We start from the raw sequence: 6,106 nt of genomic DNA on the forward strand, positions 1-6,106 counted from the left end.
TTCCTTGAAGGATTAGACTGACTTCATTGTTTCTTCCTTTTCACCTCTCCCTCACTGTTCCCCCACCATAACCTGACATCGACCCTACTCCACAGCAAAGTCCCTAGTGCTGTGCAGTCAATGGGTTCATCTCAGTTCTTCTCCACATGACCTTGCTGCCTCAGTGGACTCTATTGACATTCCCATCTTGATACACTCTCCCCCAGGGCTCTTATGTACCCCACTTACTGGGTCTATAATGTCCTATCACTTCTTCCCAGCTCTTTTCCTCGTTCCTCTTCCCATCCCTTAAATGTTGAAGAATTCTGGAAGCCCATGTGCTATAATAGAGAACACTAGTTTTGGGGTCAGTAGATAGAAGTCTGAGCCACAGCGTTTCTTCTTCCACCCATTCAACACCATTTACTGAGGGCCTCCTCAAGTACGTACTGAGCACCTACTATGTTTCAGGCATCATGCTAGCTCCTGCTCACTGCTCTGGCCTCGTCTCCCAAAACCAATGCGAGCGCTCCCTTTTCAGAGCTTACAGTGTAGAAAGAGCTTTCCAGGCTATGTTATAGGATAAAGCTTACATGTTTTGGGTTGATGGACACCCTGTTTAATCACTGGCCCTGACCCACCTTTGATGTCTGTCTCCCACAGCCCACATCTTTAGCCTGGCCAAACTATTATCCAACCCCCACTCTCACACTTGCCTTTCCTCTGGTTGACACGTTTCTGCTTCTTGTCTGCCTGGCAAACTCTTAGTCATCTTTAAAGATTCAGTTCAAATGCTACCACCTCCCAGAAGCCTTTTGACAATCCTCTCCTGGACTCATTCTTCTTTTTTTTGCCACATGAATCTCTTATTGTGTGAATCACACTGCCTTGCAATGATTTGTGTACACATCTGTCTCCCTTTTCCCTTGGAGCCAAGGGCGATATGTTATTCATTTTTATATCTTTGGTATCTGGCATAACGTAGACATTTAATAAATGTCTAACTGTTCAATAAAAGAGGTGGTTGAAGAGAAGACCTCAAGTCAACTGGGAGCAGAATCTGCCTAGAAGTGCTGGACCACCCCCCCCCACCTGACTTCGATCCTGTACCAGATGCTGTGTGTTCCCCTGACTGACCCACCACCAAGGAGGGGCAAATGGGTGAAGGGAGGCAAAAGTGCTCAGAGAGAACAATATCTATCATCTCCATAACAAAGCTCGTCATCTTTCTTATCCATGTGCTATGTGATTCCCATGCAAACCATGGAGGTGGGCTCTGAATGATCCCGATTGTCCAGAGAAAAACAACTGAAACTCAGGAAAGAGGCAAAGTAATTTGGCTTATGGCTTTCCCATTTTTTTCCATTGGCAGAAGCAGACTTCAATTCTGATCTCTTTCCACTACCATGACAGGGTGCCTCAGACAGCTTTGAAAAGTATAAAATATTAGACTTATTCTGTGGTCCCTGAACAACAGCAGGAGAGCCTGTATTTCCTGCAAAACAGCCTCCTGGGGTATCTGTAGGACCCTACCTTCAGGGCCCCCAGGAAAGTGGGACTTCTGGGCAGTCTGAGCTCTGGGACCCTCTCGTGTGCCACATTACCCCAAGTGAGGACCCAGGGAGAGGTACGGACCCCTAGGTGACTCTTGCCCTCCCCTCTCTTACACCCTTGCCAGAGGAGCTTCTCCTAAGGATGGCCATTTCTCTCTTCTCAAGAAGAGCTTTTGGGGGACCAGCTCAGACCTTTTAGGCCCCAGGGTAACACCTTACCCAGGCAGTCCCTCCCTGCATTTCCTCAGGCCCAGTGACCCCTTACTCCCATGGGATCTCCTTTTTAAAGCTGCCATCACCCACTCTCATCCCCTGGGGCTCTCCTACCCAGCCCACTGACTGGAAAGGGAGCCAGTGGCCCCAGTGGCCCCCTCCTCTCTGCTCCTAAAAACAAGCCATTTCCTTTTTACAGGTTTTACTGTGGATCATTGCAGGGAAATAGAGAGGGAAAGGTAAAAATAACAACCCTGTGGATGTTTCAAAGCTTTAAAAAGTTTCAAGACATCTTTCAGTCAGGTCTCTGATTTTCTTGCTTGGCTGACAACTGCAACCTCATACTTGGATTCCTGGTTTTAATTCCTTAGCCCGAGCCCCACAAACTTGCTTTTCAATGAATGGAGCATGAAAATGCCATCAAGGCAGACCATCAGCAGTCAGCTGGGACTGCTCCGAGTGGGGCCTTCCAGACTGGGTAAAACTCACCCCATGTGTGTCTTTGAAATTTACCTGAGCCCCCTCAAGATTCCCTAGAGCAGGGATTCTTTGCTTTTTTAGTGTAATGGACCCCTCTAGAAGCTTCACCAAAGTAATTTGGTGCAGCTTATAGGCCTTTCTTAGAATAAAGTTTTAAATGCATAAAATAAAAACATCTAATATAGGGTTTTAAAAGAAATACTTTTAAAGTACAATTATCAAAAATATTTTAAATGTTGTGGTATAATATATATGTTTCCTTACTATTATATTAAAGACCATGATCTAGCTTCAGATCTAACAACTATTGTAATTTTGAAGTTGTGGTGAACATATATGATACTTCAAGACATCTCAAAAGACTGTAAAATGCTAAAAATATTCATGGTTTCTACTGGAGACAAAGTCACAGGTATTGCCAACAGAGGACACAGTCCATTCCAGCACATTATTGAGATATGCCACTTGACAGTCTCCCTTGATTCCTACAACCCCGTAAGGAAAAATTTATATCTCCCTTTTATCCTAAGGAAACCAGGGTTTGTGAACATTCAGTGCCTTGCCCAGAGTAACACAGCTGGCAAGTGGCTGAGCGAAGCCTCCAACAGGGGCCCAAGTGTACCCCGAAGCAGCATAAAAACCCTGTCTGAGACCAGGTAGCCTGACCTATAGTTCATTAAGGAAGGTCCATATACCTAGGAAGCTACAGAAAGATGTCCCCAGAACCTGGAGGTTGTCATTTTCAAGAAAGTAAAACAAGTAATATTTAACAAATGGTGGATCCATTTAGCCATTTATAGAAAAGCCCCACTCTAAAGGATGCTTTGAAATGTGTAATGAAGACATTGGGAAATACCCGCAGTTCAAAAAAAGGAGACCAGGACAAAAATGTAGCTCAAGGGAGCTGAAGCACAGTTTTGCCATAACTGAGTGAAGGTAGGGTGCAGTAACTGAAGGTCTAAGTTCTGCCTGGAGTTCAGAAAAGGGGCAGTCAAATGAAACAAATAGTGTGTCTCCAGTTCCATCTGAGAAAGAGACCCTCTGGCTCTGGAGAGAGAATCTGTGGGGTAGGAATAGTTCACAGTAATTTTCTATACCCTTGGCAAAATGTCCCTTTGCTCTGTACTCACTAAGCCTTCTGATTATTAGTTTTCTGGGTAAACCTGACACCAGAAAGGGGATATCTAGTAGGAATTGTACATTTTACACTTGCCTTGTCGTCATTCTTTTACGAGTCTAGTAATTGTGAGCCCACCCTCTTGAGCCGCACCCCCCAGTTTTATATTGGCTTCAGGTACATCAGTCTCTTGCGAACTGAGTGATATGAATGATGCCTCCTGAGCCTGAGTAACTATGCTCATGCTTATAAATCAAATATCTCGAAGTGGGCAGCGTGATGGTCATTCCCGGGTCTTCAAGTTCCCGGAGGTAGAAGGAAGATAAAGACAACTCTAAGGAAGCCCTGCTCTTCCCCATCAAAAGGGGAGCAAACAATGAGGCAACAGGTCGAGGTAGAGTTTTGGGGGCGCAGAAGGATTGGTGAACACTGGAGGGTGTGTCTCTCCGAGGACGCTCTCCCTGGCATGGCAGGGTCCTTCAGCGCCATTCGAGGAATATCTTCTTTTTCTTTTTCCCCTCTGCGGGATTCAGGGAGTGCTTGAGATAATTTACCACTTAATGCGGGCAGATGGCTTAATTAAGCTGAATGAACGGCATTCACCAGTGGCTCTGAAAGTGCTAACGTCTTGGGGGTGGGACGGTGGAGCCACCTGCCAGAGGTGTCCTCGGCCTCCACGCCGTCTCCAAAGCTGGTGCCGGGCTCTGGGATGTGGGGTGCCCGGCGGGTCACCTGCCTGCGTGGGAAGTCGGGATCCTGACTTGGGAAGCAGGCAGCTCCCGCAGCTTTCGCCAGGGCAGCCTGGGCAGGCCCGGGCTCGCGCGTCGGGAAACGGCTCGGGTTTTGCGGCCAGCCTCCGGGTTTAGGAACAGCAGAGGCAGCAGCGGAAGTGGCCTTGCCGCACCCTCCCCCAGGCTGGCTCCGTCATCCAGGGGATTGAAGCCCCGTTCCTGCCCTCGGGGTGTTCGTAGTCTGGTAGGGATACCAAACTCCAGGTATCCCGCAGGGCCTGAGGGATCCCAGTCCTTCTTCTAAATTTTGCACGCGAGCAAACCAATGCCTAGGTGGGAAGAGAGACGGGCTCAACCAGAGCAGCAAAGATCAGCGGTTGTGCGCGCGTGGCTGTGCGCGCAGGCGCGGGTGTGTGCGCATAGTAGGGGGAAGGGATGCAGGAAGTCTAATGCTCTAATTCCCCTTCCTTCCTCCTAGGCCCCCTTCCTGTCGTCTTCAGTGTATGGGGTTCCCCGCCCTGAGGCTCGAGTCCTTTCCTATGTTGTCTTTGAATGGTGGGGAAGGAAGCTTCCAGCTTCCACCCGCTCCAATCTCGAGCTTCACAGCTTTCTGGAGGGAACACGCCCCGGCGGGCGGTCCTGCGTCATTTGCTGGGTGAAATCTACTTCCACAGCTCATTAAACTGTCCCTTCTGCAGTTGGCAAGGCTGAGGGAACTCAACAACAAACCACCCTCCTCTCAATTCAGCGCCTCCCCCAACCCAACACCTTAAAAATGATTGTTTTGGCCCAGAGTCAGGGTTTCTGAACAGCACGGCAGTTGTTCTTGGCTCATTAGTTTCATTGCCAGTCCAGAAGCCCCCTCACAACTGCGGCAGAGAACCTGAGCCTGCCACCTTGGAGTTGAATGCCCCAGGGAGGATCTGTGTGACTTGGGGAAGGAGGCTTTAGGGCATCAGGGTTGCAGCTGTTTGCTTCAAGGAGGGCTCCAGGAGAGGCTAAGCTGGGTAAAGATCACCAGGCAGCTCTGGGCAGAGGATCTGACCCAGCAACCCAGGAGCCTGTTTTGGGCCAGAAATCTCCATTTGGGTTAGTAGGGCAGTAGACCGGGGGGGTGTTAGGGAAGTGGACCAGGGATGGTGGAGCAGTAAACCAGAGGGTGATGGATCAGTAAGCCAGGAGATGGTGGTCCTGGGGATGGTGAGGCAGGGGGCGGTGGGTGGAAACGCTTCATGAATTAGAGGATGGGCAGTTAACTGAATTTAGGTCAACAGTCAATACTTTCTCAGTAGAAGTATGTCCCAAATGTTCCATGGGGCTACTTAGACTAAAACTTACTTGATATTATTTGAAATTCAAAGTTAATTGCCCATCCAGTAGTTTTATTTGCTAAATCTAGAAGCCCTGAAGGTGGGGTAGACAAAAAGGGAATGGGGGGGCAGTAACCCGGGGATCCTGGGGCAGACCAGAACTACACCCCACCCTGGACTTCCAAGCTGGGGACTCCCTGGGGATTCCCAGAGTTGAGGGCTGAGAATATATTTCCTATTCAAGTCAACTTCATAGGAGTTTTTCCTGTCTCCCCTAACCAGCCCCTCAGCTGTAACTCCTTACTTGGGGTTTTTCTCTCCTCTAACTTGGCAAAGAGATGGGATGCCCTCCGCTTCCATTCTGTAGCCATCAAGCACAGGCATTCAGCCCGCTGTTTCAAGGGCTTAGGAACAGCCGTTTTCGAGGCTTGAGCTCAGTTACCCCCTTGCTGTGTGTATGAGCACGTAATTAACTACTCTGAGTCTTGGCTCCTCAGAAATGGGGGTAAAGAGGACCAACCTACTGTGATCATCTAGTGGGTTAATGTTCATAAAGCTGTTAGAACAGAGCACTGAGTAAACAGTAGCTTAAAAAATCCCTAGCCCCCTCTAATCCCCGCAGGGAGCCACGAAAAGGACAGTAAGAAATAATAAATGCAAGGCCGTTATACAAGTCCCGGCACAGCTCTCCTCACGGCCATTACCTTCGTTTTAGACATAGTG

Source organism: Dasypus novemcinctus, chromosome 9 (genome assembly GCF_030445035.2).
Source record: "Dasypus novemcinctus isolate mDasNov1 chromosome 9, mDasNov1.1.hap2, whole genome shotgun sequence".
NCBI classification, from domain to species: domain Eukaryota; kingdom Metazoa; phylum Chordata; class Mammalia; order Cingulata; family Dasypodidae; genus Dasypus; species Dasypus novemcinctus.